Source organism: Oncorhynchus mykiss, chromosome 19 (assembly GCF_013265735.2).
Source record: "Oncorhynchus mykiss isolate Arlee chromosome 19, USDA_OmykA_1.1, whole genome shotgun sequence".
NCBI lineage: Eukaryota > Metazoa > Chordata > Actinopteri > Salmoniformes > Salmonidae > Oncorhynchus > Oncorhynchus mykiss.
In genome coordinates this window covers 14,400,794-14,423,188 of record NC_048583.1, presented here as the reverse complement: position 1 = coordinate 14,423,188, position 22,395 = coordinate 14,400,794, and positions in this window count along the sequence as shown.

The following is a 22,395-nucleotide window of genomic DNA, read 5'->3' as shown; positions in this document are numbered from 1 at the left end:
CATAGACTGACCAGGTGAATCCAGGTGAAATGTAGGATCCCTTATTGATGTCACTTGTTAAATCCACTTCAATCAGTGTAGATGAAGGGGAGGAGACAGGTTAAAGAAGGATGCTTAAGCCTTGAGACATGGATTGCGTATGTGTGCCATTGGGGCTCTCGGTGCAAGAGGCGTCACTACAGTACCTGGTTCGAATCCTGGCTGCATCACATCCGGCCGTGTTTGGGAGTCCCTTAGGGCGGCGCACAATTGGCCCAGCGTCATCCAGGTTTGGCCGGGGTAGGCCGTCATTGTTAATAAGAATTTGTTCTTAACTGACTTGCCTATTAAATAAAGGTTCAATTAAAAATGCAAAAGGTGAATGGGCAACACAAAGGCTTTAAGTGTCATTTTAATAGGGTTTGGTAGTAGGTGCCAGGCGCACCGGTTTGAGTGTGTCAAGAACTGCAACACTGCTGGCTTTTACACGCTCAACCGTGTGCATCAAGAATGGTCCACCACCCAAAGGACATCCAGCCAACTTGACACAACTGTGGGAAGCATTGGGGTCAACGTGGGCCAACATCCCTGTGGAACGCTTTCGACACCTTGTAGAGTCCATGCCCCGACAGGAGGCTGTTCTGAGGGCAAAAGGGGGTGCAACTCAATATTAGGAAAGTGTTCCTAATGTTTTTTACACACAGTGTGTAAAGCCCACAAATATTTAATAGAGACCAATATTTCTTGCAACTAACCAAACCAAACACACATTTTGAGATGGCCAAATATGGTTTAACCAGCATTGTTCTTTGACCCTCTCTCCACAATATAATGAACTGGGAAAGAGCCAAATATCAGACAGTCCACCTGTTCTACCAGTAATAGAACTTCTGCCTCTTCTTTTTAACTGTAAAAATCAGACAGACAAGCTCAGGGGCAGAGTCATCATTTTAATAAGGGTCAAGTTAGAGTTGAAACAGTTATGTTGCAACTGTCGTTTGGCTTTGCCACTGAGGTGGGGACCTCTGAGTCCACATACCCGTGTCTGTCTTTTCCTGATTTGAAAAACATTTGACTGAATCTCATGAAACTAAAAACCCTGTTGAGACAGACCTACACCCAGACACACAACCTGTTACAAGCCAAGCAAAAGGGATGAACTTTTAACAAGCTTTGCTCTCGTTGCCCTCCTCTGATACCTCCCCTCAGACTGAGTGCATAGATAGACGTGCACAGCTCAATATCCCTACTCCCTTCCTGGTTGGGGTTGGGTGGAGTGAAGTGGAAGCCGGTGGGAGGGTGGTACTGCCTTGCACCAAAACCAAAGGAAGCATGCCATGTGTTTCTGGTTGCCATGGTGGCGTGGTGGAGAGCTAGTGCATGTGAGCGTGGTGCAGTGGTCATGACATCATTTGATTGTAACATCTCAACCTCTCTCACGTCTCCTTATACGAAGCATGGTCTTGCCTTGAAAGGACCCATTTCAGGTTTAAAGGTTTAAACACAGGTTGGATTCAAAGTAATGGCCGGACTGAAAATAGCCCCACCCTGCAGTGTCGAGGTGATAGGTTAAAAGGCAGGACATTATTACGCAAAAAAAAAATTGTATCATTTGTTACAAAAAATGACAACTGGACATTATTCTGTTAAAAAAATAACTATTTAGGGAAGCAAGGAATGCAATAGGATGCAATGTAAGGACTGTACAATACAATATAGTCGTTAGCCCATACTCAAGTCATTATTTTTGCTATGAAATATAAAAGTGTTTTCTGTTTGTCTTTCTCTATGTATTATTCATTTAGCTGGCACTAATCTGAGGGACAAACCCTAAGAAAGGACATGTCTTTGGAAAGCAGGGCATAATAGACATCGCGCTGCTACGGCTGTGCTGCCAACCACGGGGAGAACTGCGGCATAACAGTTAGCATTTTCACAGCAGGCCCACTCAATCTGAAACGTTTGAAGCTAGTTCAATGTTTTTCACATTGATTGGGGATTTAATTCAATGCCCACTTTACCTTTGAAGTCCGTTTTTGTCTGTTTAATGACATAGTGAATGAACGATGGAAGGAAACACTATAGCCCGGTAATACAAATGCTAACTGCTATTGTGGAATAATTTCACAGCAAAACTAAAAACACCAGCATCACTAGTGGAACTAACGCAGATAGAAAATAAATATTGCAGCACGTATCCCAAAATCCGGAATTCATATCTAGCATTAATTATTTCAGAATTCTTATGTCAACTTTGTTTATTTCTTTCTAGGCCAGTGCCAGTATTTCAATTATTGCTCAATTGCTCTGAGAAACCAAACAAATCATATTAGTCTTTTCAGAAAGCACTCTATTCTCAACAAGTTACCACTATTAAAAGCCATTATCCGTAACATTGTTCTCTCTCTCTGGTCTAAAGCCTCACAATTATGGATATCAATCATTCCGTACACTCCGATATCAATCATTCCGTACACTATTCAGAATAAAAGGACACGTCCATCCACTGATTCTAACAGCCTAATCAAGAAAAAGCGCTGGGCAATGCCGGTAAATAGACATAGATGGGCTCTGGCTGAAAGAGGAGATAGATTGATAAATACATACGTGTGAAAGTAGAATAAAGAACCCCTGGTGTTTGAGATACGGTCCAATCACACAGAAATCATTCATACCAACTGTGAGATAGAAGACACATCAACATCATCAAAGCACTTCATCTCTCTATCCCCCTATCTCACCTTGTTCCTCCCTCACTACCACACATTAACACACACACACACACACCTGGGGGGACATTTCTGATTTTCCAACCAAGAGAATGCAGATTTATTCCCTGTTCCCCATCACCAGAGAATAAGAGATAAGTCAAACTGAGGAACAGACGGGCAGACGGACAGAGAGACACACAGTGACATGTGGAAGTGACACGTGTGCCATCACTGATCCCAGAAGCTGTGCCTCTGGGGCTGCCCAGATCCAGGGATGGAGCAGAGCTGCCTACAGCTTGGTACAAGACCTCTGGGGCCCCAGACAGGGGCAGAGACACAGCGAGAGGCACGGCTTCACGCCTGCCCAGAATGGAGTTACTGACCATAGGTCACAGGGCAAAGACCTCGGCCTGTATTTTCATAAAGGTAGATCAGATGCACTCAAATAAGTAGCCTAAGTATATACATACTGTTACGAACACATGACCAGACATTAGACACATGTATAGTGCAGTAGGTAATGGTACAGTATACACAGCTAAATGCACATGACACACACAGAATGACGGTGTATTTGTAGCTGTGAGGCAGTGAGTCTGCTCTGTAACCCCTCCTCCTCTCTTTCCCTCCTGCAGGAGCATCTTTCACATGACTGGTGAAGTGTTAGGACAAGTCAATGTCAACAGCCTGCCCGGGCCTTCTCTCTCTCTCTCTCTCTCTCTCTCTCTCTCTCTCTCTCTCTCTCTCTTACACACACACACACTCACTCCCTATTTCTGTCCATCTATCTTCATCACCTCGCTCTCTTTCCCTCACCCTCAACCCTCCCTATCTATATCTCGCTGCAACCTGATCTCATAGTTTCACTTCGGGATTTGACGTAATTGGATTAACGTCGATTTTTGATTTTGACCCATTAATTCCATGTGGTTACAGGGTTTAAACATAAACAACTGGTTTGCATTCAGAGTGGTTAAGTTTAGGGCTATGGTTTGGGGAAAGCATAAAACGAAAGCATTTTAAAAAATGCACTATCTCCATTTATATAGTGTCATCAAGTACTCTACGTGCTTACAAGAGCATTGTGGACTGCTGTGATGCAGCTGTCTAAGCAGCGTGCTCTGGCTCTGAGTGTGGTGAGTTTGAGCCCAGTGGTGTCCCATCGTTGTTTTGGTGAGCGCAGAGGGTGGTATGTATCGTTGTTTTGGTGAGCGCAGAGGGTGGTATGTATCGTTGTTTTGATGAGCGCAGAGGGTGGTATGTATTGTTGTTTTGGTGTGCGCAGAGGGTGGTATGTATTGTTGTTTTTGTGAGCGCAGAGGGTGGTATGTATTGTTGTTTTGGTGAGCGCAGAGGGTGGTATGTATCGTTGTTTTGGTGAGCGCAGAGGGTGGTATGTATTGTTGTTTTGGTGAGCGCAGAGGGTGGTATGTATTGTTGTTTTGGTGAGCGCAGAGGGTGGTATGTATTGTTGTTTTGGTGAGCGCAGAGGGTGGTATGTATTGTTGTTTTGGTGAGCGCAGAGGGTGGTATGTATCATTGTGTTGGTGAGCGCAGAGGGTGGTATGTATCGTTGTTTTGGTGTGCGCAGAGGGTGGTATGTATCGTTGTTTTGGCGAGCACAGAGGGTGGTATGTATCGTTGTTTTGGTGAGCGCAGAGGGTGGTATGTATCGTTGTTTTGGTGAGCGCAGAGGGTGGTATGTATCGTTGTTTTGGCGAGCACAGAGGGTGGTATGTATTGTTGTTTTGGCGAGCGCAGAGGGTGGTATGTATCGTTGTTTTGGCGAGCACAGAGGGTGGTATGTATTGTTGTTTTGGTGAGCGCAGAGGGTGGTATGTATTGTTGTTTTGGTGAGCGCAGAGGGTGGTATGTCTTGTTGTTTTGGTGAGCGCAGAGGGTGGTATGTATTGTTGTTTTGGTGAGCGCAGAGGGTGGTATGTATTGTTGTTTTGGTGAGCGCAGAGGGTGGTATGTATTGTTGTTTTGGTGAGCGCAGAGGGTGGTATGTATTGTTGTTTTGGTGAGCGCAGAGGGTGGTATGTATTGTTGTTTTGGTGAGCGCAGAGGGTGGTATGTATTGTTGTTTTGGTGAGCGCAGAGGGTGGTATGTCTTGTTGTTTTGGTGAGCGCAGAGGGTGGTATGTCTTGTTGTTTTGGTGAGCGCAGAGGGTGGTATGTATTGTTGTTTTGGTGAGCGCAGAGGGTGGTATGTATTGTTGTTTTGGTGAGCGCAGAGGGTGGTATGTATTGTTGTTTTGGTGAGCGCAGAGGGTGGTATGTATTCTTGTTTTGGTGAGCGCAGAGGGTGGTATGTATTGTTGTTTTGGTGAGCGCAGAGGGTGGTATGTATTGTTGTTTTGGTGTGCGCAGAGGGTGGTATGTATTGTTGTTTTGGTGAGCGCAGAGGGTGGTATGTATTGTTGTTTTGGTGAGCGCAGAGGGTGGTATGTATCGTTGTTTTGATGAGCGCAGAGGGTGGTATGTCTTGTTGTTTTGGTGAGCGCAGAGGGTGGTATGTATCGTTGTTTTGGTGAGCGCAGAGGGTGGTATGTATTGTTGTTTTGGTGAGCGCAGAGGGTGGTATGTATCGTTGTTTTGGTGAGCGCAGAGGGTGGTATGTATTGTTGTTTTGGTGAGCGCAGAGGGTGGTATGTATCGTTGTTTTGGTGAGCGCAGAGGGTGGTATGTATTGTTGTTTTGGTGAGCGCAGAGGGTGGCACGTATGGACGTCCTCAGGACCTTTTCAAACGTCCAAAATCAACGTGCCTTTCTAGTGACCAGGCTGCTCTCTCACCCTCGCTCTCTCTACCGCACCTCTCTCTCACTCCACCACTCTGTCCATCCCTCTGGGCTTCAGGGTCCCCTCTTCTCCAGCCAACTCCCAACTAGGGCACACACACATGCACACGAACAACACACACGCATGCACAGGCACAGGCACAGGCACACACACACACACACACACACACACACACACACACACACACACACACACACACACACACACACGAACACAGTGCTAGCCAGATGAGCATTTCACACGACCCATGCACACACTAATGCAGGCCAGATGGAGCGCTGCACATGCAGGATATACACTTTAACATGTACAGTACAGGATATACACTTTAACATGTACAGTACAGGATATACACTTTAACATGTACAGTACAGGATATACACATTAACATGTACAGTACAGGATATACACTTTAACATGTACAGGATATACACTTTAACATGTACAGTACAGGATATACACTTTAACATGTACAGTACAGGATATACACTTTAACATGTACAGTACAGGATATACACTTTAACATGTACAGTATAGGATATACACTTTAACATGTACTTTAAAGTGTATGTCCTGTACTGTACATGTTAAAGTGTATGTCCTGTACTGTACATGTTAAAGTGTATATCCTGTACTGTACATGTTAAAGTGTATGTCCTGTACTGTACATGTTAAAGTGTATATCCTGTACTGTACATGTTAAAGTGTATATCCTGTACTGTACATGTTAAAGTGTATATCCTGTACTGTACATGTTAAAGTGTATGTCCTGTACTGTACATGTTAAAGTGTATGTCCTGTACTGTACATGTTAAAGTGTATATCCTGTACTGTACATGTTAAAGTGTATATCCTGTACTGTACATGTTAAAGTGTATATCCTGTACTGTACATGTTAAAGTGTATATCCTGTACTGTACATGTTAAAGTGTATGTCCTGTACTGTACTTGTTAAAGTGTATGTCCTGTACTGTACATGTTAAAGTGTATGTCCTGTACTGTACATGTTAAAGTGTATGTCCTGTACTGTACATGTTATTGTGTATATCCTGTACTGTACATGTTAAAGTGTATATCCTGTACTGTACATGTTAATGTGTATGTCCTGTACTGTACATGTTAAAGTGTATGTCCTGTACTGTACATGTTAAAGTGTATATCCTGTACTGTACATGTTAAAGTGTATATCCTGTACTGTACATGTTAAAGTGTATATCCTGTACTGTACATGTTAAAGTGTATATCCTGTACTGTACATGTTAAAGTGTATATCCTGTACTGTACATGTTAAAGTGTATATCCTGTACTGTACATGTTAAAGTGTATATCCTGTACTGTACATGTTAAAGTGTATGTCCTGTACTGTACATGTTAAAGTGTATATCCTGTACTGTACATGTTAAAGTGTATATCCTGTACATGTTAATGTGTATATCCTGTACTGTACATGTTATTGTGTATATCCTGTACTGTACATGTTAAAGTGTATATCCTGTACTGTACATGTTAAAGTGTATATCCTGTACTGTACATGTTAAAGTGTATGTCCTGTACTGTACATGTTAGTGTATATCCTGTTCTGTACATGTTAAAGTGTATGTCCTGTACTGTACATGTTAAAGTGTATGTCCTGTACTGTACATGTTAAAGTGTATATCCTGTACTGTACATGTTAAAGTGTATATCCTGTACTGTACATGTTAAAGTGTATGTCCTGTACTGTACATGTTAAAGTGTATGTCCTGTACTGTACATGTTAAAGTGTATGTCCTGTACTGTACATGTTAAAGTGTATATCCTGTACTGTACATGTTAAAGTGTATGTCCTGTACTGTACATGTTAAAGTGTATATCCTGTACTGTACATGTTAAAGTGTATATCCTGTACTGTACATGTTAATGTGTATGTCCTGTACTGTACATGTTAAAGTGTATGTCCTGTACTGTACATGTTAAAGTGTATATCCTGTACTGTACATGTTAAAGTGTATATCCTGTACTGTACATGTTAAAGTGTATGTCCTGTACTGTACATGTTAAAGTGTATATCCTGTACTGTACATGTTAAAGTGTATGTCCTGTACTGTACATGTTAAAGTGTATATCCTGTACTGTACATGTTAAAGTGTATATCCTGTACTGTACATGTTAAAGTGTATGTCCTGTACTGTACATGTTAAAGTGTATGTCCTGTACTGTACATGTTAAAGTGTATATCCTGTACTGTACATGTTAAAGTGTATATCCTGTACTGTACATGTTAAAGTGTATGTCCTGTACTGTACATGTTAAAGTGTATGTCCTGTACTGTACATGTTAAAGTGTATGTCCTGTACTGTACATGTTAAAGTGTATATCCTGTACTGTACATGTTAAAGTGTATATCCTGTACTGTACATGTTAAAGTGTATATCCTGTACTGTACATGTTAAAGTGTATATCCTGTACATGTTAAAGTGTATATCCTGTACTGTACATGTTAATGTGTATATCCTGTACTGTACATGTTAAAGTGTATATCCTGTACTGTACATGTTAAAGTGTATATCCTGTACTGTACATGTTAAAGTGTATATCATGTACATGTTAAAGTGTATATCCTGTACTGTACATGTTAAAGTGTATATCCTGTACTGTACATTTTAAAGTGTATGTCCTGTACTGTACATGTTAAAGTGTATATCCTGTACATGTTAATGTGTAAATCCTGTACTGTACATGTTATTGTGTATATCCTGTACTGTACATGTTAAAGTGTATATCCTGTACATGTTAAAGTGTATATCCTGTACCGTACATGTTAAAGTGTATATCCTGTACTGTACATGTTAATGTGTATATCCTGTACTGTGCATGTTAAAGTGTATATCCTGTACTGTACATGTTAAAGTGTATATCCTGTACTGTACATGTTAAAGTGTATATCCTGTACATGTTAATGTGTATATCCTGTACTGTACATGTTATTGTGTATATCCTGTACTGTACATGTTAAAGTGTATATCCTGTACTGTACATGTTAAAGTGTATGTCCTGTACTGTACATGTTCAAGTGTATATCCTGTACTGTACATGTTCATGTGTATATCCTGTACTGTACATGTTAATGTGTATATCCTGTACTGTACATGTTAATGTAAGACACAACACAACAGCTTCCAGATAATACTGGAAACACATTTAGAGGTGTACTTTGCTGTACAAGTGTACTCAGAAATTACACCTGAACGACAACCTAGTACCAATTTCACCATTGATATGATCCATACTACGTCTATGCTCTTTACTACACCTCCACACAAATAAGAAAAACAATGAAGTGGAAAACGTACACCGTCCATCAGCACTATAACTAATGGGTCCACAGCTTACTCTTGTATGTCCAATGGCCTTAAGATAAGCAATGATAGGTGTGTACTGTTGGTTTACTGTAGGACATTAAATACATTGATACTAGGTGGGCTGTACTGTTGGTTTACTGTAGGACATTATATACATTGATACTAGGTGGGCTGTACTGTTGGTTTACTGTAGGACATTATAAACATTGATACTAGGTGGGCTGTACTGTTGGTTTACTGTAGGACATTATAAGCATTGATACTAGGTGGGCTGTACTGTTGGTTTACTGTAGGACATTATAAGCATTGATACTAGGTGGGCTGTACTGTTGGTTTACTGTAGGACATAATAAGCATTGATACTAGGTGGGCTGTACTGTTGGTTTACTGTAGGACATTATATACATTGATACTAGGTGGGCTGTACTGTTGGTTTACTGTAGGACATTATAAACATTGATACTAGGTGGGCTGTACTGTTGGTTTACTGTAGGACATAATAAGCATTGATACTAGGTGGGCTGTACTGTTGGTTTACTGTAGGACATTATATACATTGATACTAGGTGGGCTGTACTGTTGGTTTACTGTAGGACGTTATAAGCATTGATACTAGGTGGGCAGTACTGTTGGTTTACTGTAGGACATTATAAACATTGATACTAGGTGGGCAGTACTGTTGGTTTACTGTAGGACATAATAAGCATTGATACTAGGTGGGCTGTACTGTTGGTTTACTGTAGGACATTATAAGCATTGATACTAGGTGGGCAGTACTGTTGGTTTACTGTAGGACATTATAAACATTGATACTAGGTGGGCAGTACTGTTGGTTTACTGTAGGACATAATAAGCATTGATACTAGGTGGGCAGTACTGTTGGTTTACTGTAGGACATTATAAGCATTGATACTAGGTGTGCTGTGGCATGTCTCGAGAGAGGTTATCTACGGTGATGAATTCCTTCACTTTATTTCCCTCTAGCTCCATCACTTCAACAATAGGCCACCATATATTTCAGGCCTGACCTCATCTCTCCAGACATGTCCTGCTTGGTGCGAGAGAGTCTCTAGCTGTGTGCCATTTATAGGGAGGGAGGTGAGGGAACAAGGCCCAATGATTAATACTGTACCTCTCCCTCTCTCCCCCTCTCTCCTTCCCCCATTCTCTTCTATTCTCTCTAGTATACTGTCTAGGTTACTGTGATCCTCTCCCTCCCTCCCTCCCTCCCTCCCTCCCCCATTCTCTTCTATTCTCTCTAGTATACTGTCTAGGTTACTGTGATCCTCCCTCTTGTCTTTAGACAATTATTGATGGGAGATGAGACACGTCACCTCCTCTGTCCTACTCTATGACCTCAGTATGATAGAGGGAGACAGAGCTTTTATTTTAGTTCCCATTCAAATGCTATTCCTTTTTTTCCACCACTCTGTCTTAGTTAAGATGTACCAATCCCAGTCTTCCGGTGTTGATTTCCTTTACCCAGGATACCAGGATCTCCTCCTTGACTTTACCCAGGATACCAGGATCTCCTCCTTGACTTTACCCAGGATACCAGGATCACCTCCTTGACTTTACCCAGGATACCAGGATCACCTCCTTGACTTTACCCAGGATACCAGGATTACCTCCTTGATTTTACCCAGGATACCAGGATTACCTCCTTGACTTTACCCAGGATACCAGGATTACCTCCTTGACTTTACCCAGGATACCAGGATTACCTCCTTGACTTTACCCAGGATACCAGGATTACCTCCTTGACTTTACCCAGGATACCAGGATCACCTCCTTGACTTTACCCAGGATACCAGGATCACCTCCTTGACTTTACCCAGGATACCAGGATCACCTCCTTGACTTTACCCAGGATACCAGGATCACCTCATTGACTCTACCCAGGATACCAGGATCACCTCCTTGACTTTACCTAGGATACCAGGATTACCTCCTTGACTTTACCCAGGATACCAGGATTACCTCCTTGACTTTACCCAGGATACCAGGATTACCTCCTTGACTTTACCCAGGATACCAGGATCACCTCCTTGACTTTACCCAGGATACCAGGATTACCTCCTTGACTTTACCCAGGATACCAGGATTACCTTGACTTTACCCAGGATACCAGGATTACCTCCTTGACTTTACCCAGGATACCAGGATTACCTTGACTTTACCCAGGATACCAGGATCACCTCCTTGACTTTACCCAGGATACCAGGATTACATTGACTTTACCCAGGATACCAGGATTACCTTGACTTTACCCAGGATACCAGGATCACCTCCTTGACTTTACCCAGGATACCAGGATTACCTCCTTGACTTTACCCAGGATACCAGGATTACCTTGACTTTACCCAGGATACCAGGATTACCTTGACTTTACCCAGGATACCAGGATTACCTCCTTGACTTTACCCAGGATACCAGGATTACCTCCTTGACTTTACCCAGGATACCAGGATTACCTTGACTTTACCCAGGATACCAGGATTACCTCCTTGACTTTACCCAGGATACCAGGATTACCCCCTTGACTTTACCCAGGATACCAGGATCACCTCCTTGACTTTACTCAGGATACCAGGATTACCTCCTTGACTTTACCCAGGATACCAGGATTACCTCCTTGACTTTACCCAGGATACCAGGATTACCTTGACTTTACCCAGGATACCAGGATTACCTTGACTTTACCCATGATACCAGGATCACCTCCTTCACCCAGGGCAGCCTCCATAGAAAGAGACTGATGGAGGGGTATGGGTTAAACAAGTGGATTCAAGCTTTACATGTACTGTATAATGTATAGGGGATATACTTATTCACAGCTGTAGACTTTGAGATTGTAACATTTGTTACACGCCACACACACACACACACACACACACACACACACACACACCTCAGCAGATTTTTTAAAAAGAGTCTTGCTAATGTAATTCATACTTCAGGATGGAGGGAGGGTTGGTAGGAGGGATGCTTGGGATGGAGGAAATGAAAGCGTGCTTCTGCTGCCTGGGATGTGGGGATGTGCTGAGCGCCCAGCCAGACTAAACACAGGAAATGAACTAAGGAAACACTCCCCTTCTCCTATCATACTGTACGCTCATCCCCTCATCCTCTGTTGCCCACTTCCCTCAACTGAAGAAGGGGTTATGGACGCACACACACACACACACACACACACACACACACACACACACACACACACACACACACACACAGCAGGCATGACAATTATATGTTTGATCAATATTTTGCGTCACCGTTCTCATCCTTACAAAACATCCTATTTGAATCAGTCTACGCTGTACTGCAGTATAATTGAGAGTAATGAGAGTATAATGTGAGTTCTCAGTAGGCCTCTGTGTAAAGTATGTGCTTGGAAAAATGATACACCAAGAGAGGCTATGTTGATTGTGCTAAATGGCCTGGGCTTCCATCCATCCTCTTCAAAGTGGTGATGACAGAGATAGTCTGTATCTCTCCTGGAAACATCCTGGAAACATTATGTGCCCGATGTGCTTCTCTACATAACGACAGTAACTAAGGAGTGTTGAGAACAGCATAGACGGACAGCTGCTTAAAGGGAAAGTCGGTGATAAAATAAAAAAATAAGCTGATGGATGTAACCACTCTCACATTCATAAAATAGCAAATTCTGAACTAAGTTGTATTCTCCAAGAATAAACAGCTATATGCCCTTAATTTACATATCCAAAAACAGATGTACCAATCCCAGACTATAGCTTGAAACCAAAGTGATTTAACTAAGCATTGTTAAGAACTGCATGGCTAGTGAGCCTCTGAAACCAAAGTGATTTAACTAAGCAGTGTTTAGAACTGCATGGCCAGTGAGCCTCTGAAACCAAAGTGATTTAACTAAGCAGTGTTTAGAACTGCATGGCCAGTGAGCCTCTGAAACCAGAGTGATATAACTAAGCAGTGTTTAGAACTGCATGGCCAGTGAGCCTCTGAAACCAAAGTGATTTAACTAAGCAGTGTTTAGAACTGCATGGCCAGTGAGCCTCTGAAACCAGAGTGATATAACTAAGCAGTGTTTAGAACTGCATGGCCAGTGAGCCTCTGAAACCAAAGTGATTTAACTAAGCAGTGTTTAGAACTGCATGGCCAGTGAGCCTCTGAAACCAGAGTGATATAACTAAGCAGTGTTTAGAACTGCATGGCCAGTGAGCCTCTGAAACCAAAGTGATTTAACTAAGCAGTGTTTAGAACTGCATGGCCAGTGAGCCTCTAAACCAAAGTGATTTAACTAAGCAGTGTTTAGAACTGCATGGCCAGTGAGCCTCTGAAACCAGAGTGACATGACTGAGCAGTGTTTAGAACTGCATGGCCAGTGAGCCTCTGAAACCAAAGTGATTTAACTAAGCAGTGTTTAGAACTGCATGGCCAGTGAGCCTCTGAAACCAGAGTGATATAACTAAGCAGTGTTTAGAACTGCATGGCCAGTGAGCCTCTAAACCAAAGTGATTTAACTAAGCAGTGTTTAGAACTGCATGGCCAGTGAGCCTCTGAAACCAGAGTGACATGACTGAGCAGTGTTTAGAACTGCATGGCCAGTGAGCCTCTGAAACCAAAGTGATTTAACTAAGCATTGTTTAGAACTGCATGGCCAGTGAGCCTCTGAAACCAAAGTGATTTAACTAAGCAGTGTTTAGAACTGCATGGCAAGTGAGCCTCTGAAACCAAAGTGTTTGTGACGATGCTGAACATCTTCACACATGATGGGAAACATGATGAACCGCTGAGCAGAAAGACTGTAATGAAACACTGCTCTGTAAAGAAAGATTCAAGGCAAAAAGGAATAGTGTGTGGTAAGATAATCTGTTAAATTTATAGCCTGGTCCCAGATCGATTTGTGCTATTATTCCACTCCTTGCCACTCTTGCTTGGCATACAAGAAGGGGTGGAATGATCGCACAAACAGATCTGGTACCTAAACTAATCAATTCCTTCAAGAAGCCAAAAACAAACTTTGAATCTCGTCAATTGTCTCTCAACTCTCAACGCCCAGCTCTCAACGCCCAGCTCTCAACTCTCCACGCCCAGCTCTCAACTCTCCACGCCCAGCTCTCAACTCTCCACGCCCAGCTCTCAACTCTCCACGCCCAGCTCTCAACTCTCAACGCCCAGCTCTCAACTCTCCACGCCCAGCTCTCAACTCTCCACGCCCAGCTCTCAACTCTCCACGCCCAGCTCTCAACTCTCCACGCCCAGCTCTCAACTCTCCACGCCCAGCTCTCAACTCTCCACGCCCAGCTCTCAACTCTCCATGCCCAGCTCTCAACTCTCAACGCCCAGCTCTCAACTCAACTCCCAGCGAACATTTTAGTCATCTGTAATACAGTAACAGGTATTAAATTAAATCAAATGATTAAGACCACATTGCAACGTAATGGGAACATTTCTCCTTCTTTCCTCCAGGAATAATGATGTTATTGGGTAATAATAACACATGTCAGCGATACTTAGGAGCCAACAGGCCTCCTCCAGGACCACCTAGTGGGGCCCTGACTGCCTGGGTGTGTGTGTGTGTGTGTGTGTGTGTGTGTGTGTGTGTGTGTGTGTGTGTGTGTGTGTGTGTGTGTGTGTGTGTGTGTGTGTGTGTGTGCATGTCTACCTACCAAGCCAGGAAACACCACATTTCATTCCTTTAAAAGGCAATGTATGAAGTTTCTGTTTCATTTTCCCCTTAGTGAGGGTCTCTTTCTCAAATAAGTGTGTCAAATAAGAAAAGTGAGTGGTAAAAAAAAGTGTTTTTGTACACTTTGGGCATATTATGTTTGAAAATCCAGAACACAAACACCAGCATGTTGTAGTGTAGTAACAGACGATAGAAGAACAGAATTCCATTAAACACTATTGGCCCGAGTCCGACGTATCAAAAACGAGTAATAATTCAAATCGTACGGTCCTTGGCTGCATGAAAACAGATAGCTGGAGTCACTTTAGAACACCGCTTAACAGCAGTTTAATCAATTGCAGGTATGCGCTCGAGGTGATGTCATTCATCTGTGGTTTGGGGAGGGAAACACTACGCCTGTTTTCTCTTGCTAATGCTCCAGGTTGAGTCTTAAGCTGTGTCCCTATGGTGGGGCTACACACACACACAAACACACACACACACACACACACACAGAGAGAGAGTGCTTATAGTGAGGCTAAACACACATAACCATACACAGATCAGATCCACTTACTGACTAAAAGCCCTGACTGTGTTTAGTGGCTGGTGAATATGGCTGGCTAGCCAGAGGGTTTTCACCTGTTATTTTCATAGACTAGACTCTGTAAAGCATACAGGTCTGCTCCCACAGACCCTTGACCCCTCTAGCTCAGTCCAGGCGCATGTGAGTGAGACCAACGCGATGCTATCTCATGACAGAGGGCGTCTTTCAAAATCAGGTTATTTTTCCTCTCTGGCCGAACTCCTCGTTTACATGACATTCCTGGTCATGATTCACATGTGCTGTCACAGGCCGGCTATTTCAGAGTCACACATGCTAACTGACCTTGCTTGTCACGTTACTGTGAGAGGTCAGAGAGTTGAACGCTTTAGGAGCCAAGTTACCCTTCAGAAGAAGAAGCCAAGACACAACTCTATTGCCCCTTTAAAAGGTTTTGATGACACTGAAGTAAACACAGACAGTGTCCTAAATTGAACCCTATTCCCTCAATATGAAATGTATATCAAACCATTTGGAAATGTTGACCCAGATGTCAGTCATTGGCCCCTTTATTTATAGAAAGACCAATGCAGTGCACTACTTTTCACCAGGGTCCATAGGGCTCTAGTCAAAAGTAGTGCACAAGATAGGGAATAGGGTGCTATTTAGGAAGCGCACAAATTGACTGCAGTACATCTACAGTATTTAGAGGCGTCCATTGGGACCTGACTAGTTCATCGCCAGAGCTTGACACGGGTAAATCTATCCCAGCCTATATACTGGTTTCTGAAAGTTTAGACGCTTGTTTTAGACGCGGTCAATGCTGGTGCCGTTTATTCAATCCGCGATAAATACATTTCAGAAAATGCCTTGGAAAGAGAGGAGAGAGTGAAAGTGCAGATGGACCTATCGTCAGATGTGCCAGTGCTTTTCCTGTTTTAAAACCACACGCCTATCTTCGTGAAACGCTGCAAGTTCACCACGCCTTCCTCTCCCTGACACCATCAAACTCGGAGTACTAAATGCATATTTCATGAGATATAAAAAAAAATCCCAGACAGTTTGCTACGGGGGCGACGGCACTGTTTTGTTTTTTCCAAAACGTATCAAATGTATGGATGGAGGGACTCTGAAACTAAGCCTGCTTACAAAGCGTTTTTACAGAACGGAACAAGCGATGAGAAACTCTGAAAGGGGACTATTTGCAGTTTGCAGTTCCCTGCGATATGTCTCGGCTGGATCTGGGGTTTATAGCATGAGTTAGCCTGCCTTCTCCCATAGTAATGTCTACATTAAAACAACACTGGCAGCATAACTGTATTACTCTACCTCGGCTCCCTCGCTCTCTCACACACACACACACACACACACATACATACACACACACACACACGCACGCACACACACACACACGCACGCACGCACGCACACACACACGCTCACCTCTGAGTGTCTCAATAACATCACTGAGATTTCTAGTCACGGCCAGCCCAGTATTACAGTCCATATATATTTCAACACCTTCTGGAAATAAACCACTTTAACTTGTATAATGACATGTGTATGCAACATTAGCATCCATAGGGTAATCAGCGTTTTGAGTAATGAAGTAATCTCTTGGTCTGATTGGCCTTAACATGTGGAACCAATACACACTATAATGCTTCTGGGTCCTAGTTAGCATTAGCATCACCTATTAGAAAGGGAGGGTGTGATTAGCATGTAGCACTAGCTATCAGATGTTATCAGAATAGAGGGACCTCGGGTGTGATAATGGTTGATATTTCCCTGAGACTGCTTTGGGGGATAGGGGGGGTAGTTTTTCTTTTTTCTTGATGAGGGGGAGATATTTTGACGTGACACACGGAGACAGGAACTAAAGAGCTGAGGCAGCTGTATTGTGACCGCGGGTCCTGGGAGTCCCGCTCTAAAAGGTCACCTTTCAAACAGTTCTCATCCATTTCCATAACTCTGTCAGTCCCAATCACAATATTAGGCCACTTTTGGGACCACTAACTGGGATTAAAAGAAGCATAAAGGAAAATCAAAAAATATAATTCAATTATGCAGTTTTCATTCAGCCAAGTCTATGAATGGTCCTGTGTGGTTCAGTTGGTAAGAGCCTGGCGTGCTAGCAACACCAGGACCGTGGGTTTGATTCCCGCTGGGGCCACCAGCACAAAATGGTACGCACTCACTGTTGTAGGTCGCTTTGAATGAAATCATACGCTAAATGCCATATATTATTATGAATCGTGACCTTTCTGCTGTCAATATGGAGTTGATCAGTCTGAAAGTGATTCAAAAACATGGATACATATTCATGAGTATGTATCTCTATTCATACTGTTCAGATGGATTCAGACAAAATATTTAGGCTGGTCACTGGCTTGGGAAAATGGAGTCTACGATGATGAAAGGACATGATATGTCTGTGGATTTTCTAAAGAATGGACGACTGGACATTGGAATGGCTCATCATTCTAATTCATGGTTATCAACAGAAAATATATACTACTGTAATATTTGTGGTGGCTTGAGACAGTATGTGGGATCATCAGTGTTGGACTGTCAAACAGCCGAATTCTAATGACCAAATATTACCATTGAGTAACTTAAATGATTATGGTTCATTAATAAGTAAACAGCCCCAATATTCAGATAGCCTTGGCCATTTCAATTTCCTGATGACCTACACAAGCACAAGAAACGACAGAGAAGGGATATGTACCATAGAAAGCCTATATGCTGGGATGACATAATTATCATTATTAAAACCATCATACAGTTGTAGCACATTACCTGTCACAATAATAGAGAATAGTCTACAGTGTGGCTGCCCACTGCCCCCCACCCCATAACAATGGTGTCTCAAGGGGGTGTTTGTGTGGCCAGCGGCCCGGGTCTAAGTCGATGACAATGTCAACGGGCTTTACCACTGACGCCAGGGAACAGTCCCAACCCTGTTCTCTCCTCTATCCTCCCAGCTTCACTATAATAGTTTGGCCTTAGCATCCAACAACGCATTTAAAGAGGTAAACAATCAATCATGACCAAAATCCTACTTCTGGGAGGCTGGGAGCCCTGAGCAGCGGGGGGATTTCTGTGTTTTATGTTCGAGGCAATTAAAGGGAAATGTGTTTTTTTTTTAAACAGTCGGCCATCTTAGAACAATAGAGTGTGGATCCCTTCCTAGTCTCCGTCTCCATTCTGAGCCTGTTTTTTGTAGGGAAGGGGTGGCACTTCAGAGGACACAGTTCACTTTAGTTTAACTCTGGGTTAAATGGTCAGGTATGTTCTCTGAAGGCATCTCTCTGCAGTAATGCTCCCAGTTATTGGACAAGACATTGTCGCTTGGGGACGGATTAACAAAGAGTTCATCGGTGACGAATAGTCTATGCTAAGAGCAGTGAAAAATATGTCTTAGCGTTTTTATTTTACAACTAATCCTGTCTGCAGTCAGACAGGCAGAAAGAAAACGTGAAATACTGTTGTAATCCCTTCAAGTACATGCATTTATCTGAAAAGACAGACAGGGATATACTGTAGCAAACCACAGAATCGTACAAATGCGTACAAGTATTATTGTTCAATTCTTACTATGAATGTATTAATAATCTTAGTGGTAGTAGTAGTTGTGACCGTTGTGCGCTTGAGAGACATACCACATTACCACAAAGAAATCAACATTGTGTGCATTCGAGATCATTTTTCTTCTCTAAACGCATTAGGTGGAGAATGATTACATCTCAGACATGTTATGAGACATCTGTCTGAATCTGCAGTGATGCAATTGTCTAATTGCCCATGTGGAGCTCTTTCCAGGAACACGCTATTTAGAGTTGGCAGGAGGGATCCGCAAGCCTCTCTGACCAGTCTCTAGCGGAGGGGAGAGGGACACATTGATATGAGGAGGTTTGAAAAATATTGTCCGCGCTAATCAAAAGGCCGACAGGCCAATTAAGTCCTTCTCGTGGTTGGAGGATGTCCTCCGCTGACTGCAGACAAGGCTCAGCGAAACACGCGAAACGCTACAGAGAATATCACAAAAAGGCCTCAAATAAAACCCAAGCAAACTGAAATGTTAGTGTTAATTAACGTGTTGGGAGGGTTAGATGAATCCGTCAAGGAGCCACAGTTGTCTTACATTCTACTGGAAAAAGGCAAGACAAAGAGTTCAATGCATAAAGAGAAAACAAAACTCTTGTGAGACGCAACAATCAATACACAACCCAAACTAGGATATTGAACCACGACTTACTGCACTAAACATCTTGGAGATGTCATTCTTGACCTGCTGAATTTGATGGCAACTCTCCCAAAATCTCTCCAAATCTCATTCTCTCCAGGGAGAGGGAGGCGCCCCCCCCCCCTCCGCACATTACCGATGTCGTGCGAGCGTATAGCCTAAAAAGGTATTGGCGTCTCCCCCTGCATGCTGGGTAAAGTGGAACCAGACGTGGTTGGACACCTGCGTGGTGTACGGTGGCGGGTGTCCTTCTACGGTCTCCTCTAGCTCGCAGTCCTGTAGTCATTTATCACCACTGTTATGTATGGAGCAGGACATGCTAGAGGAAATGACTGAACCTGACTCCCTTCCATCAAAAGACCTGACCTCCTGGCTCCCATGAAACATGCAATACCGATGCATCTACAGCTGGTGTATATCACAAGACCTATAGGATACACAAGGGGGTGTCTGCTCACTGTTTGGCTGCCTCCCCAATGTGATCTTCTAATAAAGCTTTGGTGATACAATAACGTTTGGACAGGTCACGAGACCCAACCTCCAGCTGTTTAACATGCCCAATATCCACAGCCTCGTTTAAGGAGTATGAACCTCCCATTTAGGTCAATAATAGCTTTGTACGGCATGACATAATTGTATATATATATACTGTATATTATGTTAATACTATGAGTGACTAACTCAAACTGAGGCTAAAAACGGAGGCTTATGAAGGGAGGAAAAATCGAAACAGAGATGTTTTATTAAAAGCTGTTAGCCGACTTCCATGCTTTCTTGTGCCAAGCCAAATATTGTAACGTGACGACATTGTAAACGTAAACGACTCCGCCATTTGATAGTCATCTTCAGCTCCCAAAAGCTCCCACCTGCGGTGACAGTAAAAAAAAGAGGTGCTTTTCAGATCCTCTCTGTCCCCCAGATGGAGAAAAGGCCTTAGTCAGATAGACTCACAGAGGGCGGTTAAACCCTCTTCCTCCCCTGACAAACCATTAGTTCCAATTCACAAGAGAAAGAAATGTGGCTTTTTCAAGATTTGACCCCTCCTGTAGATAATTATCTTTTAATGGCTTTTTTCTTCTTCTCTTTTTAAAAGTTGTATTTTTCAACTTAAAGTTCCTCTCTTGTGAAAAAAAGGGAGGAAGAACTGGGACCGGACACATCTACAATCGCATAGTTCACGCTCTTTGTACATGTCACTCTCTATGGCAACCGATAGGAAAATGGATTCTTCCTTGGCATCGCTGAAAAGGGGTAGAATAAGATAAATGGCCACCGGCTAATCCTTCCTCATGAAAGGGGAGGAAACTCTCTCTTCTCTTACAGAGGGGTGGGGAGGGGGAGAGAGAAAGAGAGAGAGAGAGAGAGAGAGAGAGAAAATAGAGAGAGAGAGAGAGCTGGAGAGATTGAGAGAGAAGAAAGAGAGAGAGAGAGAGGGAAAGGGAGCGAGAAAGACAGAGAGAAATAGAGAGAGAGAGAGGACGGAGATAGGCAGGCAGACAGACAATAGAAGAACTGATCAGAAACATTAGCTTTAGTCCAAGGCACTGTGACTCAGCAGGTGGTCTCCGGGCTGAGGTTCCACACTGCAGCGCTTGCCTTTCATCCCCTTTTCCCCATGTTCTCTCTCTCTCTCTCTCTCTCTCTCTCTCTCTCTCTCTCTCTCTCTCTCGACTAGCGTTCTGACCCCACGCTGCGATGAAGTTATCAGAGAATACAGCCTCCCTATTGCCCTGGCTGTGGCCCGTCGGCATTCTTCTCTCCTTCGCACATCAATACAGTGCTTTCATCAACCGGTATTATCTGCATGAAAGCCCAATAATATATACTCCAACTCTTGCCATTCAATCGAGTGAAAACATCATTTGAACCATGCCCCCTCTCTTTCCCCTCAACGGCCACCACCCTCACCCGGCTCTCTTCTCTCTTTCTTTGCAGAGAAAGAAACTCTTAACCCAACAATATGTGTCGTTTCCAGAGGAGCCCTGTGAAGTGAAGACTGTTAAATAAATGTCGGTCCGGGTCACAACTTGAGGAAGATGCGCTTCTGTGGCCAGTCAGAAGAAATTGCAGTATAGAAATACGGTATATAATTACAGTACATCAATAGTGAGGAACTTAGACGCGCTATTGGTGACTTTTAAGGAATAGCCTATTCAAATCACTTCAGCACAAAATATCTTGCATTCTAAAATTCATATTCCGTGAATGCAGACCCCGACCATTGTATCCATTGCCCTACTTCGCTGAGATACTCCTCTATTCATTGTCAAACATTTTTTTTGAAAGAAAGAATGGAGGGGGTATATTTTCAAAGTGATACGTGGGACAATGTTATTTCAAACACTTCTAGTACTTTGAAAAACTCTGTTTCGCTTCCCCCCCCCCCCCCCACCCTCTCTCAATGGCGTGATGTGCACTACGCATCCACACCAAGGTGCCGGTGTGCATAATAATATGGTAAGAAGGTGTTGGCTTTGATTCGCTTGTTGCACACACGCTGATTGGCTAGTTGAGTTTGACATCAGCATTTTATTGGGTCTCGGAGGGCTGGGGCTTTCTCAACAGGAAGTGGCGTAGGCAGAGGGCGAAGCCACCCCGGGAGTCTCAGGGATTACGAGTTGCCATGTGAGTGCAGGCAGAAATATGGATTCTACAACGACACCGGATACTACCGGGGTTTTGAAATGCATGTAATACATTTTCTCAAATGTACATTTGTTATAAGCATGAATTAGAACAATCTACTAAATAATTTTTCAAACATTGTATTGCATTTGATGTAAAGTGTCAAGGAATTACTTTAACAGGATGGAATGAATGAAATGAAATAATATAGAAACGTTCTTACCAGGGAGTCGGTATGCCGCGTAAATGGAAGTCATCTGACCAATCCGGTCCTCTTCAAAATCAAAAGAACCAATGGGAGTTATGTATATTTTGAAAGAGAAAAATCCATTGGTCTCTCAGGAAAGCCCAGTATGGATGCTTCGCTGTGCGTCTGGCGATCAGCTCTTCACCCTCCAATAAAAAAAAGAAGAGCACAAACACTGTTAGGTTTCTTTTACAACAAATCACCAGGCCAAAGTAGTAGGAGAAATGTTTGTCTACATGTACA